Raw genomic sequence first — 27,689 nt, 5'->3', positions numbered from 1 at the left:
CTCTCTCCCGCACACGATTTGCCCATTTCCCATGGCAACTTTTGCAAATGATATACACCACACCATCCGGACCCCATTACAGGGTTCGATTGGAGAGTTTACTTGTACCGTCTCTGCCCAAAAACAAAACTTCACATAAGAAGGGGTTACATTGGAGCGAAGGTTAAGCATTCTTTTCGATTGCACCAGTAATAACGATTCCTTTTATTTTACCGTTCACGGAGCGCTTTTTTTCTTATGACTGTTCCTTCCCGCGCGCGCACACATACACACATAATAAAAACGCTTCTTTTATCTCCGGCTTCCTTCCATTCGGTCCTGCCGTACTACTGCGCATTCTTGCCTCTCCGATTCTTATCCCAAACATGAACAAACCGAACCGAAGAACCTTCTACCCTTCCCTTTTTTGCATACGTTTCGGGAGTGGTTCAATTATGCTGCTGGGAGGGGGGGGGGGCGATGATTGCGAAAACAAAACGGGGCAGCACACTGATAATAACAAACCGCCACGAACCGGAAAATGAAGCGTTTCGTGTGAGGAATGAAGCGGTCTTCTTCTTCTTCTTCGGCGGTTGGGGACTGGCGGTTTGAAGATATCGACAAACTGCACCAAAAACAAAAACAAAAGCAACGATACCGACAAACAAAAGTGTATGTGTTTGTGTGCGTGCGAGAGAAATGGAGCTAACGAAAGGGTTGCAGAAAAGAAATGTTGGGAAAGCAGGAGGAAACGCGTTATGCCATCCGGTTTTTTTTAACATAATCCAAAGGCCGAAGTAAGTAGAACAAGAATGCGGTTTTGCATAAGCAACACATATATTTAACAGTTTTATGTTGGTAGACCGAGACAGCTGACTTCCATATCATTTCAAAGGTTGGTAAAGTTATTTCCTTTTCACATACGTTTAAGTTGTTCGATGTAGAACGAACGCTTCAAAAGAATTAATTATAAAACGGTTTTTAAGTAACAGTTAAATTTCAATAAATAATTAAGTAAAAAAGACGTGCACTGAAAAAGACAATCATGTTCAAGAAAAATCATTAACTTTTTATGAGTTTCTTGTAATGATACTGCTATTACATTAGTTCTGCTAAAATTACATTTGTTTCTTCATAATTTTTAATTATTTTGTTTATTTTTGTCATATTTCCAACTCTTTCGCCATCTTTTGTTTATTTCATATCATTTTTATGAATAGCTAGGTAGTTTATATATTATTATTATTATTACCACTTTTTTTATTTTTCATGTTTAACTTTTTTATTCTTTTATTCAGGAGGAATGGTCCGAGAAGGCCGTATTGCTAAATGAATTTAATGTATAACTAGTTTCATTTTTTTCTTTTTCACTGTTACGATTTATTTTCGATATTATATCATTGATTCGTTTATTTGCATGAGCATTTATATACTTTTTACTATCACCATATTGTTACTAAGTTTTCATTACCTTTTATTAATTGTAGTACAACTTTTCTGAGTGCGATTGCAGCTAGCTGATTTTTCTATCTTTTTTTTTAAATTAATTCACATTGATATTTATAAATTTTTGGTGCGTGCCTTCTAGAATATGGGTTTTTTGTTGTTTTTATCATAATGTTTTCTATATTTATTATCGCTTTGTATCCTGAGATGAGTTCCGCTTGCAACTAATTTCATGTATTCCACCTACGTTAAAAATAGCGCAGTTTCGAATAATTCATATGCAGCAGAAGAAGGTTGACTTGCTTTCTGCTTTGAAACGACCATGCATTATCGCGCTGCTTATAATTGCCCAGGCACTAAGTTTTACGATGTGCCAATATATTACCAACGCATTCTTTACCACCGAGTCCGCAGCTAAACTGCTTAACTTTATGGCTACACTCTCACCCTTGACCAAGTTAGCTGTTGTTGTTGTTGGTGAAACATTTGTCGACCATTTCGCTATTGATCTTTGGTCCCGGGGAACCTTCTCCACCACTCGCACAGCCCCCCTCTTCTCCATCAATGCACCCCGCTACACTGCTATACGCCCATTACCAGAGCAAAACAAATGCAATTTGCGTGCCACCGTCTGGCAGATGCAGCACCGGGCCCCGGTTCCGAAATGAAATGCATACTGCGCAAAAACCAAAACACGCACGCACATCTCAGAGAGCTCGCCCTCGGGCAGTAAACTTTCAACAGCGCGACGCATGACGAAAGCGCAGTCATGTCCTGAGCAATTTGAATGTTTTCTTCGTCACACACCTTTTTTTTTTGGGAACGAGACTTCACACAGTCTTCCATCAGAGCCACCATCCGGGCCGAGGGAAATTGGTCTCATCCGCCGTCCTCCCGTGTGGACATTCGGCACATCAGCGGGAAAGAGTACGAGGGACGACCGAGAGATAACGTACAAACATGTCGCCTTCCCGGCTTATTAGTGCCCGTTTTTTCTTCTTTATTTGCCCGTTTATCTGTTTGCGGTGCAGTTCTGCAGTTCTGCTGCACACGCACTTGCAACCTCACATTTGTATGCGTGCTGCGGACACACTTCGGTATCTTCACAAAAAACGACAAACAAACCAGCAGTGCGCAGCGTACTGGTTAAGTGTGGTGGTGCCAATTTTCTGCCATCCACCAGCGGGAGGGTGCCGATTATTTATTTATGTTTATGCTTTTCGGTTCGCAATTTCTCCACCGCCATTGCACTTTACTGCTGCCATTTTGCTGATAGTTTAAGTGTCGGTCTGGCGCGATGACACAACGGCGTGAGAGTCCGCAGGCGACGAAGAAAAGGCCGATGACCAGACGCCGTCGCCGCGACCACACATCCAAGGGCCTCCTCTCCGAAACCGGGTAGGTTCGACTAAGCAAAACCTTCCTTCTGTATTTCTGTGTATGTGAGTGTGTGTGCTTGCCGTTAGTAGCTCATGATCACGTACTCGTCGCTGCCAGCAGCGCATAATGACCAGTTCTTGCGGTATGCGGTGGTGACTTCGTTTTTTTTTTTGTTGTGCCCCTAAATTAATAAACTTTTGCGTACACGCGCGGCAATCAACCTTCGGGCTGGCTTTTTTTTTGTTTTCGTCGGTTTCACTACTAAAATCCGTTATCCAACGATAAAAAATGAACTTTTTGCGCATGTGATCTTTTTGTTTTCCTCCCCCCTTTTTGCGACGGTAGTTTATCATTAACCACTTCCTTAGCAATGACTTCAGTCACTGCTGGCTGTCCACATACGCGCGCGTGTGAACCCTCTTTGTGTGGACATTATTTTTAGGCCGGAAAGAGAAGATGATGGTCGCGACCTACCACCACCGCTCCAAGCCACGCAGATCGGTCTCCGAGCGGCGATGAGCTAATGATGGTCACGAACAAAGCACAACATCATCACCCTGGCAACGAAAAGTTATCATTCGAGTGCAACGAAGGCGAATACTTCATGGGTCGAGCGAAAACGATCATATTAATTTTCATTTAGTGGATGGATTCGCGAAAGGTAGCTGACCACCTCCATTCCCAAAAAAGGGCGTGCTCCACAATTGCCAATCAGCTGCACCCACTACTACTACTATTACTATTACTGCTGCTGGTAGGTGCAGTTTATGATTAATTTCGTCGTCGTTACAAAATCGTGACGAGTGATTGCTGTGTATGTTTGACATTTTCTACGTTTGCTGCAAACCAGTGGACTGGAGACTGTTCGCCAACTCTTTACGACGTCCATCGCAAAACCTGGGATGGGCGAGGTAAATTTTCAGTGGTTTCAAACAAATGATGTGATTTCGAGCGTAAGTACGTCGTTGAGTCTTCACTAAGGCATAGAAAGATCATTTTAAACATGCTGTAACTAATTTGAAGCAATCAACTGGAAGTTTTTATTCAATATTTCAGAAAGATCGTAGATATAAGTGATCAGCTGTAATAAGGTTTAAAAAAAGTGAAAAATAGTCCAATACAACATTTTTTTCCACAATGTGTCTATATCAGTGTCTTCAGTAAACAAGTAACCAAACAGGCGCTTGGTTAACAATTAACCACACACAGGCGTAAAATAATTATTGATATCTTCAGTAGTGGAGCCAGGAGCCAGTCCTCAGCCAGTAAGCATTGATTATCAAGGATTTATGTAGATTACTATTCCATAATTTCAGTACTAATGTACAAACATGGCGAGGCAAACAGAATGTAAAATACTCTCATTTATAGAACATATTCTTTGCCAGCAATCTTGAAGAAATCATACCCCAATAAATTTCAAGGCAACAACTACACATTGTCTTTACATAACATAAAACCCCCTTCCGAATTGGAAACAAACCAATTATGTAAACTACAGAAAAAAGCCTTTGCAATAACAACAAACCATGCTTCTAAGAACCATTCGAGCCTAAACACTTGCACGCAGTTGTTGATATTGAACCTGCATAACGTAACCTAAGCTGTGTCTACTTAAGCAGCTGAATGTTCCAAGGCAAGGCAGAACATTTCAAACCCCACCCCGTGCGTTTGTTTTCTACTTCTAGTTGCCGAGCGCTGCGTTTTCCAAAACCTTCATTTGAATTTCCAACCGTATAGATAAAAGTTCGACAACAGAACGTGCAGCAGCGCAGCGTCAACGACCGGGCACACCATCATCATCATGCTGGCGAAAACCGACCAAACCAACCCCAGCTAGCCTTCACCGCGGCTTTATGGCCTTCGTGGCCAATAGGCAAGTGTGTTGGTGCGCGTGTGCTTACAGATCTTGGAGTTCGTTTTTGGAGTGATGGAGTTTAGCTGAAATCGACGTAAATGTGACGCTACCACTTGGGAACCTTAACAGCCCCATCATAAGTTCTCCCCACAAGGTGGATAGGAGGACGCAAGGGACATTAAAAGCAGTCGAGATTTGGCGATTTGGCTTTAATGACATTAGGCAAACTGCCTCTGCTGCTGCTGTTGCTGCTTGATGATGATGCTTGTGAGTGTGATTCGTTGACAGAGAGCCGGTTTAAGACGTCCGCCAGCCGTCCCAGCCAGAAGGTTCATCACTATGAGCTTCATTATAGAATCGTTTGCTTTGAAAGTTTTCTCACTCAAAGCCCAACATTCTCTTACCAATAAAAATCGGAAGAAAACTTGTCTCCATTTCGTTTGCTGTCGTGTTGGCTTAAGATCGGTTTCTTCTTTTTATGGATTGTTCGAGAGATGCGACGCTCATATGGTCAGATGCTCTTCAGGAATGTCTGCTGAAGAAGTTGTTTACTCTCTGCGCCCTGCCTGCTTCTCTTGTAAAGTGGTTATTGCTGCAGCCGTTTGTTTGATCGTTCTAGACTAAGGGTGCTCTGTTCTGTTCGGTGAAGACTCGAGAAGACACGACACGCGGCATGATAAGACGTCATAAAACCAACATTCCCGGATTCACCCGTCAGCAGGCTTGTCTGATCGCATCGCGTCACTGCCGGTGCTGTTGTTTTCTTCGCAACAAACTTCACTGAAAGACGAACAAGTAACATTACCCCCCTCAGCACAATAACATAGCAATGTAAAAAGCCACAACAACGAGCAGAAAAAAAACCTACCTTCAAACCCGTGGGATCGTATTTTCTCATCCCCTTGGCAAGCGGCGACAAACGAAACGAGATGCCCCCGTGTCGGGCCCCGCGATGCACGGTCGCTTCATACGAGCTTAATTTATTTAGTTACTCCGTTTTTTTTTGTCTCCCCGCTCTGGCCTCCTTTTTTGCACTACAAGCGCTGTCACTTTATCATTATTTGTGTCACTTCTTTTTATGTTACCACGGGCAGAATGCGAGTATCAGTGTGTGTGTGTGTGTGTGCGATTGATGCAGGCGAAACATAGCAGGCAACTTGAAAATGGCGAACTACACATACCACCGACGACACTACACGCTTCGTAGGCAGATGAACGCCACAACAACCGCAGCGATCGCACAACATTTTGTCCTACAGCATAGGATTGGAGTGAAACGGGTGGCCAGTGGAAGCGAACCCATCATCATGAGACAAAGCACATTCGATCCATGCTGTTGCCAGCTGCCACCACCAACCAACCAACCAACTAACCAGCCAGTATCAAGAGAAAAGAGGATCCGATCATGGTAAACGGCAGAAAAGCAACAAAAACACACACACACACATTGTAGAAGAAGCCTCCCCGCAAACCCGCAGCAAAAAGCAGATCGTAGCGACTTGATTGTAACCAGGCCACAAACCGGAGCAACATATGATGGCAATGTATCCCACACGTGTATGCCCATGCATTTCTCTCCCCCTTTGTTTGGTGCACTTACAACTTGCCCAGTAGTATGGTGGTTTTGTTTTGGTTGAAATGTCTTTCCATTTTTCCTGCTGGCGAACCACGGAGAAGGAGGACACTGCACAAACATGTAAATAGGCCTAGGCCCAATAAAATCTAAACCGATCTCGAACAGCCGAACAACGCAGCTGAATGCCACTTGTAGAACGAGTGTCACCACGAATGAAGGGCATATATGATGGAGTTGCGTGTGGCACTCTACTTGAGCGATCCGCGCCGTTCACAGAAGAGAAATGAGTCCCATTATTGTATTGATGTTCAGCTCCATGTGGTAAGAGTTAACACTGCTTAACCTTGGGTGCGTAAGTCGTAAACGAGTGGCATGGATTAATCGTAGAAACGGTTAGTCTTACATAGCGACATGTCGGGAGATGCAATCAAATTTCAAACATCTTGTAGTAGCGATCATTTCTCAGAAAGTTTTTTGTAATAGATCAACAGAAAGAGAACTTCAAAAACGACAAAGCAAGTGCAATGATATATAACTTTAACTTATGTGGAATGCGCGTTCAGTTTATTTTCAAAACATTGGATCAGGATTTCAAAACATTGATATTGACAAGTACTGGGGACAAGTATTGACCAGAACATATGTTGGAACCAAGAACACAGATAAAGAAAGAAAGTAAATACACAGAAATAGAAAATACAGAAATAGATATTACTCCAGGAACAGCGGCAGTAATTATGACTGAGCCTAGGATATATACAGTAACTAGCACAGAGAGTGAAAATAGGAACAGAAATCAAGTCAGTGATTCAGTCGGATGAAAGCCATATTTTTGCATACACCCCAATGATTCTATGCACTTCTGAGTTCCAATGTCTGGCCCTCTTTCCAGACCTGTTTGTTGCTTTAAATAACTCATTCTCAATCAACAATGAAACAGTGATATAAGAGCATCGTGATTCCAGTGTCACCTCTAAGCCAAGCCAAGCAATAACAAAGTAGCTAGTGATTAGTTATCACTTCTACGTGCATTAACAATGCATTAGCATCGACATTAGCACTGGGATTTTTTATTTTACGATACATTCCCTACTAGAACCAGAGAGCATACTCATGTGCATTGGTTATTTATAAAATCCACTTATATTGTTAAAATCATTCCATAAATATTTATAACAATTGCACAACCAGGCATACAACACTTTAACGCCGTATCTATCAGCTACCGTGTCATTACAGCCCGGGTACACTGGCCGGTAATTAACATTGCAACCACACACTGCACAGCAAATCATAGCCCTTGGTGTACGATGCACCTACATAGTCACACCGAGGTGCAGAGTCTATTGACCAGACATCGATTGTTTCCGAGCTGATTGCTCTATTCGAGTGGCTCAACAATTAAATGAAATTATTCCATCGCCACTCATCATCAGCCCAATCAGATCAACGTCAAACCATCTCCATCCGCACACTCCTGACTGCTCCTCCTGAGGGGACCAGAATACGATCACCATGATTGCTGATTGCGGTCGTCCCGAAGATGACCGGGTGGAGTGTCTACAAGTTGTATAATATTGTCATTTTCTAACCGAAGAAAGATGGATGTAGATTGACCCTTGCGAGGGCACCTTCACTCTCGCCCATTTAGGATCGGACGGTGGTAAGTGAAACACAAATCAGCTTACGTAGCTGACTACGTGTACATACACCCCGCCTTTGTGTGAGAAAGGATGCTTTGTGTAAACATTCACGCTCACACGAATGGTTATTATCAAGCACATCCTCAGGCTCAAAACGTCAGCGAAACGGTCGGACCCCAATAACACGGACCTCGTTGTTTGCGTAAACTTTACCCCAGCCGTGTGACGTGATTAACGAGGATCTTATGCAACGCGAAGCGCCAGATCGGGCCAGTGTAAAAAAAAAACAACTCTCCTTTAAAAGGGCATTTTGTTAATCTCTTCATCAGTGTCACGCAAGCAAAGGGGCCACACCTCCTCCTCCGCCACACACGTACACCATCCGAGCGAAAGCGAAATATATTGCTTATTATTTGATTAAGTGGTCTTTTTTTTCTTTACCCATTTCAGCTGGCGGCCCTGGGAGCGGCGTTTGTACTGAGGCTGGTGTCGTTTTTGCTGTGTGGCAAGGCGACCCAAGATTCATCTCGGGTTCATCTTAACTGCGCATTAAACCTGCGGTACACTCTCGGCGTGGGCGGCTGTCAATGCAAAATTGTTTTAAATTACCGGTGTCATTCGCTCGGCCGCACGGAACACACGGCTCAAATTCTGCGCCACAAAACGTGGCTCCGTTGCTAGAGCGACGCGACCGACCGGAAACTCGCGCGTCACACAACGCTCGTCATATCGTCCGGCCGACGTCAGCGGAGCGGTGTGGCAGGCTTAGATTGCAATCTAATTACACCAAAGTGTCTGGGAGGCATGTGTGGCGCGTGTGTATTGCTGTGTCTGGTGGGAAATGAACCCAACAGTATCGCCGTATCGTATCACACGCTGGGTGGGTGTGTAACAGTAGTCGCAAGTGGAGGAGCGCGTAAAAATCCCCAGGAAGGGGTGAAAAATCCCAGAATCGTAGAATTTACCTGGGGTATACCTTTCCTGGCATCTTCTAAGCTATACAGTTCAAGTGTTGGTTTGTCTGAATTTATGCAACAGAGTGATAAAACTATTCTTTTTTGAGGACGGTCCATTTAAAAGTACTTAATTAAGGTATACGACCATTCAATTTAATTCAATTTGTTTCTTTTGATTTTTGATAGTATCTGCGCACTTCGCATTGAAAGTCACATGTGTTGGACGTAAAACCGTGAATGAAATGTGCTCTCTGCTCGGCGTCCCATATGGAACAAAGCAAAAAACAATGCCTGATAACAGTTTGCCAATCAATAACAGATTTCTTATCACCAGCCAAACCTGCTGACACAGTGAGTAAAATTAGATTACGGCTCGCAAAATGATCACACCACCATCTGGCACCATCACAAAGTAAAGTAAATAAACCTTTGTTATCTTAATACTACGCAAACAGTTTTAAACCAATCATGAATCGACAAATCCATAAGCTAAACGTGTAAAAGACGTAAAACGAACAAAAACAAAATAAAATAAAAATGAAACGTATCAACAAAGAAATGTAAATAATAAACAATAAAAAATAACAGCAAATGCTAAAGATATCGAACAAAGAAAAGGGTGGCACTACAAAAAATAACAAAACATCACAAATCATATCTAATCAACTTATCGCACGAACGAGCCCTAAAAAGGAAGGAAAAGATTACAATCTGGTGAACGGAGGGATGACATATCTCGAACAGGTGACGTAGAAAGGTATCGAACATTCTATCAAGTTCCAGAGCGATCTGATAAAACGTTTCAGATAGTGCAAACAGCACGAAGATTATCAACCAGTCCTGCTACCATTCGCACATTGCGCTTAGCAACAATAGTTGCGCTATCTTTGGACAGCTTTCGAGATTACAGATCATTCCTACTGAGCAACTTGAGCAACTACTGGAACGGTTTGCACTGGATTGCATAAAATAATAGGCAAAAGAGAAGGTATCCCCTCGGTGCCATGCAGTTAGACCGTCGTAGTCGTCCCTATTCCCCCGTAAGTGTCAATCCTGGGTGACATTTTTGCTGCTCCATTCGGTGTGACAGTGAATCAGAGTCCCACCAGCCGATGTCGTGTCCACAGAGCGGGGCGGGAACACAGGAAAACAACGGCCGAGAGTACCGTCAGCCAACCTAATTACACTCCCGTAAGTACGGTAAAAATCGGTACTAACGAACCGTTGAGGGTTTGCCACCCAGACGCACCCTCGGATAGTAGTAATAGTACATGAAGGCTCCTCTCCCCGTTTCTCTCGCTCACACACTCTAGACACCTCGCTCCAGCTGACTCGATTATGTCTCTGCTGTGCTGTGCTTGGCAGACGTGCAGCGAAACCGATTGCCAAACCCGGGCCTCTTCCCCGGGTGAAAGAGCCATTCGAACGGGTTCGCAAGCAAAAAAAATCACAAGCAAGAGCAGAACACACAGACCGGCAGACCCTCCAGGAGAGCAAGTTCCGTTCACCAGCGATGAAGAACAGTTAAAACAGGCCTCTCGCCCGTCCTAACAGTTCTTGGTGTTCCGTGTTCCGCGCCAGGCCTAGACGACACCAGGAGAGGACGACTAGGCGCAATTACCCGCAAACTCCGACACAACCTCTCCCCCGTTCTGAACTGCCACAGACAGTCCCGGGGTACTCTACGGGCAAAACGAAATGTCAAACAATGGATACCGAAAGCCGGCCGGAGAGCGTGTGCTTAGTTGCTGCTGCTGCTGCTCCCATTATGGGTGTTCGCGATGCAGTTGAAGAAAATGGTTGACTGTCTTTCTGTACACATCCAGTGCCCTCTGATTCCCTCCCTCCCGCTCACTCTTCACTGTGACGGGCGCGCATTTTGTTCGCTGACTGGTTTTGTTTCACCAGTCGCCACGGCAATCAACGCGTCAAAGTGAGGTCTGTTGCGAAAATAGGAGGAAAAAGTGCTACGTCTGTGCGAAGCGGAGCGGAAAGGGGAGCTGATGGAGTCAGCGGTTTGCTGCCCTGGATCGCCTTGGACCATTTCGCGGCTAAAGGTTCAACCGGATGGCTCGCCCTCAACTTCAAGCGTCGCCAGTGTGGTGTGTGGTTGGCGTATCAGAACGAGGGGGAGTCATGATTATTAAAGCCTGAACATTGGACTCGTTTTGAATGTATACTATCAACTTTGGAAGTCGCTTGATTTCTGTACAAAGAACTTTTAAATACTTTGACGTGCCTTTAATCAACACAGTCTAAAGTCTGGAAATAAAACATTTAAACACAACATTCAATCAATTGTTTGTGATTGTACCTTGAACTTATTTCTTACTACACGAAAATTTTGACATGATATGGCAAACAAAGCAATATTGTTATGACCTACACAGCAGTTGCCATTTGATGTATGAATTCCAGTAATCTCTGCAGTAACACAACATTTATTAATTATAAGAAGATGATGGGCTAGGCCCGTGGTACAGTCGTTAGACTCAATAACATGCCCGTCATGGGTTCAAGCCTAGAGATAACCGTCTTCCCGTAGCAAGGACTGACTATCCGACTGCGTGATACTAAATAAGTCTCCAATTCGGACGCTCTTCCTAACATGAAAAATTTCATTATTTTCTCCCCGTTATTGTTGTCGTAACTGTTGATTCTTACTTCACATTCTCGTATAGAAAGGTAATAAAAGAAGCCCAGTTTTCATGGCGATTTATAATTCTAGGAAATTGATACATGGTTCACAAAGTAGGAACAGCGGCCGGACTTCGATATGATATTGGTAATAGTGTCTGATTTTGAATACTCGCCACTGTATATAGGCCGGCATGTCCGCGTAGGACATTACGCCAAATAGAAGAAGGTGTTGAGTGCTTTTTGATATCTAGAGCAATAGGCTACAACACCATTGTGATATTATCTGACACAATTATTAAGTGAAGAAGGTTTACAATCAACCAATCTAGTCTTCAAAGAATTCCTTTTCTAACCTAACCTAAGATTAATTAATAAATAATAATAATAATTACTTTTGATGAAAAATGGAGCATAATCTAGAATCATTAGTTGCATTGGCGCCAGCGAAAATGTTATACTTCACGTTAGAAAACTGAAATTATAGCTTGTGTAATTGAACAGATATAAGTAATTTGAATTTGATATTCAATACCAAAAAGACAGATGCTTTCCTCCATATTAGATTTAGAAAAATGTGTGCAAACAAATTTGAAAGTCGCGCAAGTCCCTTCAAACATAGAATATTCTATGTTGCATTCCGTTAAGTGAAGAACTGCATGGTATCATTCATTATACAGGAAAATATCACTACACAACAACGTAAACATCCCTCCATCTGCCCAATTCGAAAGGAATTACACTCCCTTTGGTCCCATCGCCTTGGCCTACGATGCGACGGAATCGGATTAAGCAAACGACCAAGCAATCACCGTACAAGAAAAAGGCACCCCGCGTAGGAATCGGTTTCGTGACCGATAAATTGTGCTTTTTGCCCAGCTCCAACATCCTACCCCCACGGGGCCGCGTCCCCCGTAGATTCTCGTGCACAGTAAAACGAACCACATCTGTTCTGCAAATGGATAGGAGATTGAATGCCCTTACCCTACCCGATGTGCAGTCGAAAGTCCTGCCATGAAAGTAGAGCTGCACAAGCGCGGCACTGCGCATGCAACCACCAAACCAAACCAACCAGCCAGTCTGCAGCGGCACCAAATCAAACCCTTGACTCGGGCCGATCACGGTGTTGCGGCACCATGGCGAAGGCGACAAGAGAAAGGAAAGCCTTAATTTCACCTATTTCAGATTTCGATCGAAATATGTAACTGGGTCCCGTGTCTTTCCCGTGTAGCGTGTCCATCGTGTAGCTTCGCTTCGAAACGCTCTTAAACCCGGTCGGAGTCTCACGGGACGATCAAATAGCGATTGGAGGCATGAATCAATGAGTGGGGGAAGTAAAGGGGACATTATTCCTGCTGCGCTGCTCTGTGTCATTGCTGACTAGCTGTTCCTCCCACAACGATCGTGTGCCTGTGATCGCCAGAACCGAGAAAGAGGAAACCGAACGATCGTCTTCGCAATGGGAATAAAAAAAAGGTTACCAAGGTAAGCATTTATGGGGTCCAAGGGAGCGAAGAAACCTCAGCGTGCAGCAGAAACAGTTTCGTACAAAACGGCCCTACAACGAGCCGTCGCTCGACAACCAAAAGGGGTTTTTGTTTTTGATTTTGTTGCTCATTTTCTTTTCTAGGACAGCATAAAACAGCCTGCGCTCGGTGGAACGTTCGTGTTCCCGTGCTTGCTTGCTGATCCGATCCGGCTCCGATCGGTCACAGAGAATCGTCTGCTCAGGCCTGCTCGATCGTGCGCTGGCGAAACAAAGAAAGGCATCACACCATTATCGCTGGCAGAGAGGTGGGCGACGTGCCTCGGTAGAGGTGGTGCCTTAAACGTTCCAGCGCTGGGAAAAGGGGTAAAAAAAGAGTGACAGATGGTCGAGAGTTGGCTCGTCCGCAGAAGGGCCATCAAGGAGTGGGAGCCCTTGAATCATAAATGCACTGCGTCCTAACGTGTGTGAGTGTTGTCGAGAAGATGCTAGAGAGATGTGTGTGGGTTTGGCCCTTCTTATGCTGGTTTTATGCGCTGCGCTTATGCTACCACAACAACAAGAGAAACCTCTTATTATGCTCAAGAACCATGGCCGAGATGTTGCCGGATGTGTGTATGTGCATGTGCATGTAAACCACGTTCCCTGTCTTTCCCGAAAATCTTTTACGTTTCACATGCATGACGAATCGGATAGGAGAAGGCGTCCTCAAACACAAAGAGTGAGAGAGGGCGAGAGTCCTGTGTGTGAGAGTGTGTCTACGAAACCAATTTCGAAGAACCATTCCGAAACTCTACACCGTCGAGGCTTGATCGTTAGCGTGTCCTCGATTGTACGCATCGCTTTCGTTGCCCTTTTTGCTGACCCTAAATCACTGCCGCCACGCCACAGCGGCATCAAATTCGTGGCGACTAGGAAACACGCCGCCGACAAAGCAAGAGGGCCACAAACCTTAAAAGAAACACAAAGTAGAACTTCAACCTGAACAACAGTCAGAAAATGCACCAGCACCGTTCGGCTCAGGGCCTCCGTGTTGTGCGTCGAGCATTAAATTATATGCACCATGCCCACACACACACACCCATCCAACCTCCAGATCGTAAGAATTACAGTGGAAAGGCATAACCACATCACTCGATTTTAGTTTAGTTTACCTTTTTTTTCGGAGTTTAATTTTATACCAATATCTTCTATTCCACTTGCACCAGAGCACCTTAGTTTTGTGCCCTTCGAGAGGGCTCCACCACACAGTCGTGAGGTATGTGCCTAAAATTAAAACATACACGCTTAGCTGGAAGTCTCTAGTGATCACACACTTGAACTCTCGGGGGGGTTACGAGGGTGGAAGATCTGCTTTTACCGTGATCATGTGCAGTAGGCGGCAGGCACACAGTAGTAGAAGGTGCACACTCGCTTGAGCCCATCAGTCATGACCTAGAGCAAATGTGTTTTTCAAGTAAATATTGGTAGAAACGAGCCGCCAAGCCGGGGAAAAAGGAGGACACAACTCCGGGACCGGGATACACGGTAGCATACACAGGAACAAACATCCCGGAGGAGTCTGCAGCTCATCATTAGTTGGGAAGCCAAATTTAGATACTTCAGTGTTTTGGTGTAGTGTCGGCCATTGAAGGTGCATTAAAAGCCATGGTGCAATTGTTAGAGAGCGCTGTGGCAGGTAGTCTACGGGAGGTTCTTAGAAGTCCTAACAAGAAGGTTAGCACCAAGGTAGAAGATGTATGTAAGGCGAGAAAGAAGCTATGAAGAAATTGGAGTTAAGTAAATGCAACTGTAGACCAATATTCCTGATAAGAGTATAAGGTATACTGTACAGTAAAAGAGGATAAAATTTCAGTTTATTCAGTAAAAGAATATCTTATCTTTACATGGTCTTGCCAGCATGGGCTTTTCTATGCCAAAAATCAAAATGTAATAAAAAATGTAAAGCTTCCAAAACGTGTATCAAAACATGACTCGAATATTTTATCTTTAATGAAAAGTCACATGGTCCTTGCACTACACCAGGAATAAACAAGATTCGGAGTTCAAATGACTACAACAGATTTTATTTTGGAGTTGAATACCAATGCCTTTATGGAATATTTAAGCCTAATAAACCTGGTGGTAAAGAATACGATTGTTTGTTTATATTTTAGGGCTTCATACTTCATATTTCTATTCTTCAAATTATCTTCAATGTAATTCTTAATTACTAATACACTAGTCTGTTTGACGTTATGGTATGGTTTTTTATTCAACATAGTAACCGTCTTTGGTTTAGACCTTAGGATCTATTGGATCATATTTGACAAATTGATAGCTGCTACGTATGATGAAACCGGGGTATAAACCTATTTCGAACAGTAAACCATACCATTAAGTATTAGGTCGCAGCCAGCTCAATGGAAACTAGTTAAAATTATTCCATACCAGCTCTATGTAAGACCGTTGCCCTTCAAAAGCCCTTTTTGTACACATTCTTGAATATATTTCTGGTTTTGCAATCTACATCAACTTCCATTAAACAGGAAATGCATTCATCTCGATGTAAGACCACAAAAAACCGGTAACTAACTAAATCAATTGATAGTCTTCGACTGCCTCACCTTACAGCAGCTTAACCATATGCCCACTGGAAATGCAACTGCACCCGTCTGCTTTCCTCTGTGTAATGTATGTTCTCTTATGTTCCTGCATCGGGCGTGTATATGTGCATCGAGTTGGATACAGTCGATTAAAATCATCCAGAGTGCAATACAAAAAAAAACCAAAACAAAAAAAGAGCCAACTCATTACACCAACACACATACACAAAGGCAACCCGCAACACAGCTGTAAAAAAAGTAGCAGCAGCTGCAAAGGAAACGATTATATTTTCCGGTTCTGGTGTATTTATGTTTTCTTCCACTTTTTGAATTTTCTTCACCCCTGCCCTGTGTGTTCGAGTGGACTGGTGGCTCCAGTTGCACTGGCAACATGGCGACTGAGCCGGTATCCCGGCCTATGTTTTATGTATATGTGTATGCTGTGGTCTCGCATTTCAACGCATTAATGTGTGAGGCTTTTTTTGGTTTATTCGTCTCTCCAACATTTCTTTGATCCTTCTGCCCCCCTCAGCGGACGCTGCACGGTGTATTCTATTTCGTTCCGCCAGTACGGTTTGTTTTGTTTTTCTAATGTTGTGCCCTTTATTCTTTCACCTCCATTTTGATCATATGTTCCTGTTGTGTCAGTGTGTTTGTGTCCGTGCTACTTTTGTGTTTATCGTTACCATCAGCCGCATAGCAAGCTGCTCAGACTATTCGTTTTAGCTATTCAGAATACTCAGCTTGGATGCACTTTCACCTGCATCTTACTTAAAAATTTGGTATAATTGAACGTTAAATAATCCAGATGCTAAATGCAGTTAATTGATATCATAAATAGCCACGTTTTCCCTACAACTCACAGCAACAACAACAGCATCCATTTGCGCAGCAAATACCTTTCGCATGTCGAATGTGCAATTGTGTTGTAACTACGCTGTGCGCAATTGTCCGTTACAAACCCCCGCCGCCGCCCCCCATTACCTAAAATAGTTGCTACATTTTTCCTCAGCTCTCCCTCCCCAACCCACCTTGCTTATGTCCAGGTTGTAACCAGACTACGTGCATGCATCCCGCATCATCCGCCCCGTGTACGCGATCCGCGATTATCACCCGGATCGTGCGACAGCACAATGTATAGAAAGATGGCGATACATTCGATAAGCACATGCGGCCAACCATGCGCCCAGCAAATCGACAACAATGCTATTCCCGGTTGTGCGACCGCCTCATCATCATGGGGGTAGCAGGCGGCACGGCACCGCGGGTCACGTTCACGACCCGTACGTTTGCCGGGCACAGATTATTTGCTTGTACTTGCATTTTTGCATTCTGTGGTGGCGTTGTTACTGCTGCTCTGAGGACACGCCACAAGCGCGCCCATTATCTCGCTGCAATCGGTTGTTAATAAGAGCTTGAGGCTGACGTGAATTTCCACAGGAAGGAGTTTTTTTTATTATAGTTTCTCCCTGATGCCAAATCAGTTTTTGGTTGTTTTATTTTTGCCCTAAGCAGGATAGTGGTGGGTGAACAATTTTCAGAAGTAAAGTCGGAAAATACTCGATAAAGCCACAGTAAAGTTAAGGCACGTAACTTGTTCTCTAATCTCAATGTAGTCCATGAAAAAAAAACATTCTTTGCGTGCTTCTTGGTGTGGGTTATTTTGTCTATTGCTACAAATTCTTGTTTACTTTTCGTCAGTCATTTCCTTTTTCCCAGGTTCTGTTGAGGACTGCTTATGCAAGTTTCTACCATGTAACATTTGAAATTAATGCAAAAAACATTTGAATCCACACAAAAGCAGACGAGAAACGATAACTTTAAAGCGCTTTCATGGGCTCAATATCTTCTAAATCGCCTTTGAAGGAGTCATTCGAAGCGCGGGCGAGACAAAGACATCCGTGACACGATCCTATACCGGTATCTCGAAATATCTTGGCTTCGCGGATGATATCGACATCATCGGCAGGACAACAGCAAAGCTGTGTGAGGCATACACCCGACTCCATCGCCAAGCAGCAAGAATTGGATTGAGTATCAATGCGACGAAGACAAGTTCTGCTATCTTGGGACGGTCGTTACTTCGGACAATGACATCAGCTGCGAGCATTCGGAGAGCATTGTGCAGGGGAATCGTGCTTACTATGGGCTTCACCGACTGCTGAGATCCAGAAGACTTCGAGGCCGCACAAAATATGAGATATATAACGCACATTGATTCGCCGGTGGTCCTCTATTCAAATCGAGCGGAGGATGCAAACGATCTGGGCATGTTTGAGCGACGCATTCTCCGGACTATCTTTTGCGGTGTGTTCGAGCATGAAGGTTGAAGGAGAAGGATGAACCGAAGGTTCGGTGTCGTAGGCTGGTAGGATATGATTGCTGGGGCATGTCATGAGGATGTCGGACTCATGCCCCGCACCAAGAAGGTGCACGACAGCGATCCTCAGTTCGACATAAGGCACAGGGGAGCACAGCGAACTCGATGGCTGGATCAGGTGAAGCGAGACATGTAGGAGATTGGGTGTCTACATAGATGGGAGGCTGCAGCCAGGCACCGAGCATCCTGGAGAATAGTTGATGACCGGGCCATGCCACGACGACGTGTTCCAGCGTGAGCAGACCGTGAGCAGGAGAGAGATTGATGCTTGGCGGCTATAATTATGTCAACACTCCCTACAAACAAGCAACAAGGGTTTTAAAATAGTTGAGAACTACGGTTTAAATGTTATTAAAGTTTTAAGTCTATTTTCATACCGAAAAACGTCGACCAACACAATTTTCGATTTTCAGCATAACTGACGGACATAAATTTCAGTTTTCTAACTTAGAACATCAAGAGACTAGTGATTGTTCTCTCCGAAAGTATCAGGAACTCACAGGGCTTCTCTAGTCAGGTCAACTACTTAAACAAATACCGTAAAATACATTTCAACAACACCAATGGTACCTAACATGTCGTGTGATTGGTTACTTACCTCATCCCTATATTTTAAAGATTGGCTATGAAACATACAAGTTGAGTTCGTTCCCATAGCCACCCTATATTTCTAGCATTCATACATAGCTGCATTCCTACACGAAATGTTACTGATTCATAGTCTAACCAACTACGCGGTAATGGTTACCTATCCAGCAGCAATGTGTGCAGCAGTTTTCCGCCACGAATGCACTCTGACATACTGCTACAGTGCATTAAATGTTATGCAATCTGTTGTGCTTTCTCCACCACCAACACTCCGCTGCCTAGGTAAGTGTCCTTTCCCGCACGATCGTAAATAACCCCCCCTGTGGGGTTCCCATCGGACGCTTTCCATGTCAACGTCCCTTTTGGAAAGTTGACCGCACAACCCAACGTGGAAAGGTCTCAGGCGGCGGCGAAATCAGACGCCCACAACTACACCTCCTAATCGGACATCCCTTACGCTCGCTGTTCGCGATTTCAACGTTTTCAACGATCCGTCCGTTGCGCGATCGTCGAGACCAGACCGATTGGCGATTTTTTGAGTGGCGGAATAATTTCACTTTCCATGCGCAGCCAGCAGAGTAAGTGAAGCATCGTTAGCCAGGCAGCAGCCTTTTTATCGACCATCTGGCACCGGAGTCGAAGCCGGAGCAGCCGCAGAGGTGAGCGCATTCGTGCACCCACCGCAATCAAGTTAATTTATCGAAAACGGTCTGTCTAAACCACACCGAGATCGACTCCACATGCTCCCCTTTTATGCTGCGCGATTATTTATCCTCCCAACTCCTTCCCGCACGGGGGATGGGGGTTCAACGATCAATTGATCACCGCAAATGTTGCGCGGTTTGGGGAGTTGTAGCCTTTTCTTTTCTTTTTGCTTTTTTCGCGGAAACCACGAAAAGCCAGACACTCTTGTTCGGTGCTCAATAGACACACACACACACACACACAAACACGAGGTAAATTAGGAGTGGCGTTTGTTGCAATTGGTGGTGCAAAATTGGACGCTCATTACTACTCGGTAGAAAATCCGATCGCCCGGAGATGGAAGGCAGATGCGGCAAACCGGGTCAGCAGACATACAAAAACATGTGTGGATCTGCTGTTTGTGTGTGTCTGTGTGTGTGTGTGTGTTTGCGTATGTACGTTTTCCGCCGTCCCGAAGGTACAAGCCGCTTTCCGGGAGGCGATAATACTACCACGCACCAGTTTCTCGGGCTCGGACTCAATTCGGGGGTCTGCTCTGGTTCCCTAATCTCGGCTTGGCCCGGTGCGCCGTAATTGTACGTTACGAAACCGTACACCGTGCTGAAAATTTGCACCGCTAGCGCCTAAGTGAACGCATACGAGATGCTGCTGCTGCTGCTGCTGCTGTTTTCGCTAACGGAGCGCAGCATAAGCCGTTTGGAGCGGGTTTGAGATGCGCCCATTGCCGGCCGTAAAGTTACGTTTAGAGAGTACTTTAGCTAAGTTGCGCTTTGTGTTTTACGAAATATAGGTCTGATTATGATGTTAAAGTTCAACTGAAAAGTAACTTTAGTATAACGTTTGTATCATAGAAGCACGTAGAAGCAAAACAACATCAACATTTTCATTGAATCAAAATTATCTAGCTTAATTCATACTTTTTAACACTACTGCACTAGTTGCACAAAAAACTGGTTGCAATTTAATTCCTGTTCCGTTCATTCCTTTAGAAACAAAGATCTAACCGGTTACGAAGCAGCCACAAATCCTTTTTAACATCTTCCGCATGAGAAGAACGCACGAGAACCTAAGGAAACTTAGGACGAATTAGAGAAGGTCCATGGACCAAAGGATTATGTTAAATACCGCCTGAGAGATTTTGCCAATTATTTATTTTAGAACTTCAACATGTCCGTGTTAAGCAACGATGTCTAATTCTTTGAGGGGATGTTCTCCACCACCAATACTCCCGTGCCCTAGGCAGTGTCCTTCCTCGCAGATAGGAGGTTTTTGGGGAATATCCGTACGCCTCAAAAAGTTTGTTTGATTGGTCACGACATTCATAAAATCGTGTCTGCATGGTTTTTGGAACTTCTTGTATATATTATATGTCATATCTTCTTGGATGATCTTACTTTACTGACGCGATCTTTCGAATTCTGCAAACATATTTGAACCTTTCTACATATTGTTCTACCAATTCCTTTATTCTATCTTGAGGATACATGATGAATGTATAGATGCATTATAGATATCCAACTGAAACCAGTATCTATGTAACTAGTAGTGATTTGAACGGATTGTCTGTTGTTATTATCATGACATTATTTACCCCGAGATTCTGAATATGTGCAGTAGTCATATGAATATACAGGTTTCACAGATTAATAAAAGATCAATTCAAGAGATGATTGAATAAGCAACATGATTGAATTTGACTAAATGTAATGTCATAATTGTAAGATTAAGAAACTACAAACGTAATATCATAAAATCCTTGTAAAATAATATATGATGAAAACTTCAAGCGATTGGATGAAACCTTTAAAATTGCATTTCATACCTACGTTGTTTATTAACTAATGACGTAAATGAACATCTGGTTACTCTGTGCACGATGCCACTCACTGCAACGGTTATGTACGGTGACAGAAAAAAATGGAATTGCTTTTCGCTATCACTGCATCACTTCAGTCCTATCTATTACTGTACAATTCATAATCAAATCAAACAAAATGGTCGCAACAAAATATTGACGTACCAGTTTTCTCTATCACTGCTTACTATCAATCACTGACAGCATTTGATTGAGAAGCAAATAATAAACAGTCCAGCTGCCGTTGCATCAAAGCCCTTCAAACGGAATGGTATTACTACTACTACTACGGCGTACAGCGGAGGAGCCCCCAAAAAGTGAAATGAAGAAAAAAAACGGTTTACTCAAACTATCTACCATCGGTCAGTAACCTCTTCTTCTACCCCACTCCATCCGATGCCTCTGCTCTCTATCTAATCTAACTGCACCGTACACAGTTCTCGTACTTTCAAAACTCGAATCGATCGCTGCAACAAATCAACACTGCACTGCAGCACACCCACCGTAGATCTATTTGCCCTTCGAAAGATCACTCACTTCGAGGGAGGGGAGGAGGTGGGGCACAAAGGGTTGCAGCGCTAGGCCGCATTTCTCATTGCTTGTCGCGCGAGATGGGCCGTCGCCGCTCTGTGTGTGTGTGTGTGCGAGCGCGTCTCTAATCTCGAAAGTATCACCCCAATGTCCTCAATACACAATCCGTGAGATGGGCGATCGTGTAAAGCAGCAGAAGCAGCACCCATCCATCCTGCTTACCATTCGCGGTTGCGCTTTGGCTCGAGCAAAATCTTGAGAAAAAGCCAAATCAAACCGCACGCTCCCCCGCCATGAGGCGAATACGGCGGGAGGGGCGGGGTGGTGTGAGAGGTATAAAACGAAGCAAACCCCATGTCTCGCTCGTGCCTTTCGAATCGACGGGGCCACAGACAGGCCAGCGCTGCGTTTGGGTTTCGATACGATCCGAAAACCAACCAAACCGGATTCATTACGATGGCCAACCCATTCACGGTTGGGGAACATGATGGGGGGGGGCTGGGGACCCCCTCCTCCACTGCAATCCTTTCGCCGATCCGAACTGATCCGAAATAGATTGGTTCGAGTGGAGGTAGTCTCAGCCCTATGCCTTCCAACCCCCACCACTCCGCTTCATCTGCTGCCCTGCCTGTTGCAATCTGAGCGCCGGTCACGACGCACTGGAAAAAGGTGAAACGGTGGTGCGATGTCGTCTCACCCAGGTCCCCGGCGCGGTCAAAGCCCGCGCATAGAGAGAAAAAAGGTGTGAACCGTGTTTTCAAACGTTTATTGGCAACGTGCCACCGTACGTGTGTGTGTCTGTTGCAATCTCCCCGTCTAGGGTTTGCCTAATGCCCCGGAGCAATGTATAAGGAAATTTGGGTACCGTTTCGAGTTGAGTTCAACGTTTTGGCGGTCCCCTTCTTTCCTGTTTTTATTACAATCATTTAGTAAAGCAGTGTTTGAAAAGGCGATTTTAAGTTATCACCGTTCCGCTTCTCACTTCACCGCAAAAGGTCAAATACACTTAACAATGGGTCCATGAAAGTATCGATTAGAAGCGAAAAAAGCTCGTCCAATGGCGGGCACTTTTGTCATCCAAAACCGTGCGCTGGTGACCGTGATTTGGTGCCGTGGTCCTCTTTCTCTCGGCCTGTGAAGTGTGACCTCCACTGCCCGCGGCTGGATAGCAAATAATTTGACCACGGGAACGTGATGGACACCGACCTCACCACCGCACAACCAGACCATTCAGCTCTAAATGACGGTGAAGCAATTCGTTTGGCTCGATATGCTTTTAATATACCATATTCAACAATAACGTGACTGGTGCCCCAGAAGTGTCCCTCTTCCCGTATCGAAACAATCGACCATAAAAAATACACACATACACACACAACCAACACAAGGGCAAACTTTGAGTGCTATTGTACCGGGCGGGCGATGAAAGTGATGCAAGTTAGGGGAGGGGTATAATGACGGAATACTAATGACGATAGATTAATCTGCATCATTCTCGATGGAAAGCAAGATATCTGGTAATAGCATGAAATTAATCATAAATAATACAGCAGCGAAATGTGAAGCGACATACATGAAACATCATCGTAGAACAAAACGCGATTGAAACAAGAAGATAATGAGAAGTTTATTAAGGGAGAAGAAAAATAAACAAGGAAACAAAACATAACAGGACCTAACAGGGCCTAATTAGAATTGGGAAGAGGCTATGATTCAATCAAATAAATAAATAAAATCAACTCAATGAAGTTTGAATTTGAATAAAAAAAAGTTTGAATTTAAATTAAAAAAAGAAAGAAGAAAAAATAATTAAGAATGAATCGATTGATTAAACACTACAGCAGAAACAGCAAAGAGAAATAAACGCTATACGTTTGAAGAATAAAAAATCTAACAATAGAACATGAATAAATCATAAATAAAATGAAACTGAAACTTGACTTAATACAAATACAAAATAAAGTGTTAAGACGGCAAAAAAACAGAAAAATATAAAAAAATAAAAGAAACAACAAGGGAGACATATTTTGAGAAGGATATAAATCGTTGCTACTACAAGTGTTAACAATACGGATAGCAAAAAGTCATAATCAACATTAAATAAGTAAAATAAATAAACAAAAAAGAGATAAACAGATCTAGAGTTTTGGATTCACAAATAGAAATGAAACAAAACAAACAAACATCTGCCTAAAAAAGAGAAAAGTATTGAAATATGAAACATCGTTTACACAATGCAATCAAAGAAATCAGAGAATAAAAATGCGGAACAATTGAAGTTCATGTTCATAAAAAAAACTCTTTTAAACAAAAGCTATCATATAAATAAATAAAACAGATGGGATAAAATAATATACTAGTACAAATAACTATGATACGCATTGATTTTCTTATTACAGCAAAACTAACAGAATAAAATACTAAACAATTGCAAGTTTAACAGAAACAAAATTAAAAAAAAAACACTACATTAAACAAAATATAAAACATAGCATTTACCTATCCCGAACCTTGTACACGCATTAATCTTGATAGATGATAATCGCCTTTCTAACAAATGACCTTCTAACTAACAATGCAGAAAGAAAGTTGTACACAATCGGAAAGTTTGGACTGACTTTAGTATGTATTTTTGTTGTTGTTGTTGTTGTTGTTGTTGTACATGCCACTCCACCATCAACATCAACCGGTAGTGTCTAGGGTGTGTCTGGGTGGGTGTTGTAGTAACACGCCCCGGAGCCCCCTTTTCAAATGAGATCAACCCGTTGGCCGCGACACGCCAGACCCTTTCCCAATTGTTTGTGGAAAATCTACAGCATAGAGCCCATGGGGGGGAGGGTTAGAGTACCACACCGAACACACTTTCAACCCACCATCACACGCCGGCCCGGATAATGGCATGCCGTAAGAGAGAGAGAGAGGTGAAAGGCAAAGGAGGCAAAAATCAAACAAAAACAATCAAACCGCCCACAACTAAACGCTCTACCCCTTCCGTCCGTCCGACCAACCCCCTTCTCGGTGGGTCTTGAGAAATGGCAGACGCCAGTCAGAGTCAAGACACAGTCCCCACTCCTCGACTATTTCGATACAATAACAATGGCGCAGCCAACAAACCCCGTTGATCCACAATGAAGAGAAGACACGGGCGGCAGATGATGCTTTCGCCCTTTCCCCGTTCCTGCGCTGTGGACCCAAAAACAATGGGGCAGCCGCGATTCGGAAAGCCGATAGCGCATGACACGGTTCAGCGGCATCGGCACGGAGATGCATAAAGGATGCAAACGAGATGCCGGTGAAACTCGATTTAAATACTGCTCTGCCGTCACACGATCCGCGGTGGTAGGGGGACGCGAGATTAGATCGTTTCGCTTTGCTGTGCTAATAATGGTGCTGCCCAGCAGTCTGTGCAATAGAACACGATGCTCTATTGTGAAGTCATACACACTAGTGGTGGGAGCTCGGAATCTTACCTACTCGATTCCGATTCTCCGAAGCCTATTCCGGAGCCGATTCCGAAGCCTATTCCGGAACCAGTTCCGGAGTCAACTGATTCTGTTTCGAAACCGATTCTGATTTCCGAACCAATTGCGAATCTGGAGTCGATTTTGATTCCAGAACCGATTTTGATTCCAGAACCGATTTCGATTCCGGAGCCGATTCCGGAGCCGATTCCGGAGCCGATTCCGGAGCCGATTCCGGATCCGATTCCAATTATGAAGCCAAATACGATTCTGGAATCGATTCCAGAAATTGATTTCAGACCTACTATCTGGAATCGATTCCAGACAACTTTGAAGCTAGCCGGAATCGATTCTGACAAAATCTTCATTTTTCCCATCACTGATACACACACACCGACTATACACACGTGCCAAACAAACGCGGACGCGGTTGTGATGAAAATGTCAAAGAATTAAACAACGTTACGTTTTTGTGACATTTTTCACTAAGTAAAAAACCCTCAGAACATGAGAGAAAGAGGGGAAGACCGACACGAGCTAAAGAACACAACGACCACAACAGCAAAAAACAACTTTACCCCTACGTATTTCCGCAACTCTTATCATTCTGTGTCATTGATAAGACAACGCACGATGCAATACACTACAGCAACTTGTTTTTGAAGTTTAACATCGACCAAACACACACACACAGCGGAACAAGCGGGCGGGTTTACTAAGAGGGTTCGCTTTTGCCGCTGTCTCCGGCAGCAAACAGACCTACGATAGTACAATGGCGTCTTCAGCACGAAGAAATGGGGAGCTCTCGCTCGGAACATCACGATAGTTGCGGTTTACTTTTCGAATCGGTTTTTTTGTTGTTGCTGCTGCTGTTGCCTGTGTGCTACATACATACTTTTTTTTCGATAAGAGAAAAGAGGTTCGAACGCTTGGCAGACCAAGGAGGCCGCAAACAAAGCAAAACGATCAACTTTTATGCACCATCGTTCCGCGGTTTGCTAGCCCGACCATTTTATGTTGACATTCTAGGCGGAGGTTAAACCCAAAAAGTAAGCATTTTACGCTGTACGAACAATTGGTACAACACTGTTGGGCTCAGACAGTTTTAAAAGAGAAGTGATCTTTTTATTCAATAAAAAAAATCATCATCAGAAAAACAACCGTGGGATGTGGGGACCCTGCGGGATGTGAAAAGATAGAACATCCATTTAAAATGATGCCAGCAGAGCGAAAGCATTAAAAAGTCTTTCTCCAAAAAAGGCACACATATGGGAGAGCATAAAATGGCTACAGCGACTGAGACACACATACACACACACACACACCCATACAGTGATGATGAAGGTTTGTGAGGCGATCGTCGTTTGCCAGAGCATCGTCGTCGCCGGCCGGAGGAAATTGCTCGCTTGATTGAGGAAGTTGATTGATTCCGATGGCAGACAGGGCCCCAGAGCAAGCTGCCTCTTTCGACTCTCGATGACCCTCTGTCTCGCCCCGGTCTCTGTATCGCACATATGCATGGGGCATTTTACGCTGGCAGACACACATATCAGGTCAGCGTGATAAAGTTTGACAGAGCACAAAAAAGAAATACAAACCAAAAAGGTCGTCCCGTTATGTGTGTGTGTGTTGTTCTCAGTCGCCTAATGTGGTTGTGTCTCTCGTTTTAAGGGTGTTCGTGGATGGCAACATCAGCCAGCGTTCCGACATTTTGTGCACTGGAGTATTATTGACTGGCCCTTGCTTTTATTAGCATCACACTTTGGAGATGATGTATTTCTTACCTTGGTGCTGTTGCGTGACTGCGACCGTCTGTTCTTCAACCCTTGTTAGAAAAGAGATTCAATTTCTGGAAAGAAAATTTGGGAATAAATTGAAAAAAAAAATTGATTACTTATCGGCTCGCTAGCACACTTTGGATTGACAAAACATTGAAAAACAGTTAGCTGCGACAGTGTTCAAACAGAAAGCCCCTTAAGTAAAGTCTACGACGTACGCGCGTCACACAGCCCCCCAAACACCTTTTCCAGCCTAAATAAACAGTCCACCACTTAGCGCTGCTGCTAATAAAGCTAAAAATATGGCTTCCATGGCGATGCGGTCGCCCGAAACTGTTAATTCTTCAACCGGTCACTAAGCAATTAACATTCGGCATGACCTCGCGCGCACACCAGTTGCCAGAGCGAAACGTACGAATTGATTAAGGCTGACGAATCTGTTTACATCATTTGGTAGACGTTGACATTCGTTAGCAGAGACACGGAGACACGGTGCCAGAGCATTGAAACAAGCCACGGGTACGTACTAGTGGTGGGCGGGTCGACCCGAACCTACCAGTTTGGAGCCATCCGAACGCGATCCGGAGCGCTCCGGGTCTTAATTTTGGTTGCAGTAGGTTCAGTGGGTTCGCCAAATCATATGTGACTCCGACCCGTGGATGCAACGACTTCAATAGGTTCGTACAAGTTTGGTAGGTTCATACGAGTTCAATAGGTTCATACGAGTTGGATAGGTGCATACGGGTTCAAAAGGATCAGTAGATACAGTAGTGTCAAATGAGTTCAGTAGGTTTGATGGGTGCATAGGAGTTCGGTAGGTGCATTTGCATAGGAGTTCAGTAGGT

At 44.0% G+C, this 27,689-nt stretch overlaps 1 protein-coding gene and 1 long non-coding RNA gene across 4 annotated transcripts in view; one reads left to right on the top strand and one right to left on the bottom strand.

Moving 5' to 3' along the window:
- Nucleotides 1-27,689, bottom strand: part of LOC120960219 (inositol-pentakisphosphate 2-kinase) — a 111,971-nt gene that overhangs the window by 42,095 nt on the left and 42,187 nt on the right. For both annotated transcript variants that reach the window (XM_040384269.2, XM_040384271.2), the window contains exon 2: nucleotides 26,851-26,915. The gene's annotated coding sequence lies outside the window, so the exon portion shown is untranslated. The remainder of the gene's footprint in view (nucleotides 1-26,850; nucleotides 26,916-27,689) is intronic.
- On the top strand, nucleotides 7,360-11,127 carry LOC125907459 (uncharacterized). 2 transcript variants are annotated; one of them, XR_007452675.1, is made up of 3 exons: nucleotides 7,360-7,902; nucleotides 8,333-10,029; nucleotides 10,152-11,127. It is a non-coding gene; the product is annotated as an uncharacterized LOC125907459 (long non-coding RNA). The 2 variants fall into 2 exon arrangements; XR_007452674.1 differs by having other exon boundaries at nucleotides 8,333-11,127.

The sequence above is a fragment of the Anopheles coluzzii genome, chromosome 3, assembly GCF_943734685.1.
Source record: "Anopheles coluzzii chromosome 3, AcolN3, whole genome shotgun sequence".
Taxonomy (NCBI): domain Eukaryota; kingdom Metazoa; phylum Arthropoda; class Insecta; order Diptera; family Culicidae; genus Anopheles; species Anopheles coluzzii.
The sequence above is the reverse complement of the archived record's forward strand: the minus strand, read 5'-3'. Positions and strand labels throughout refer to the sequence as shown.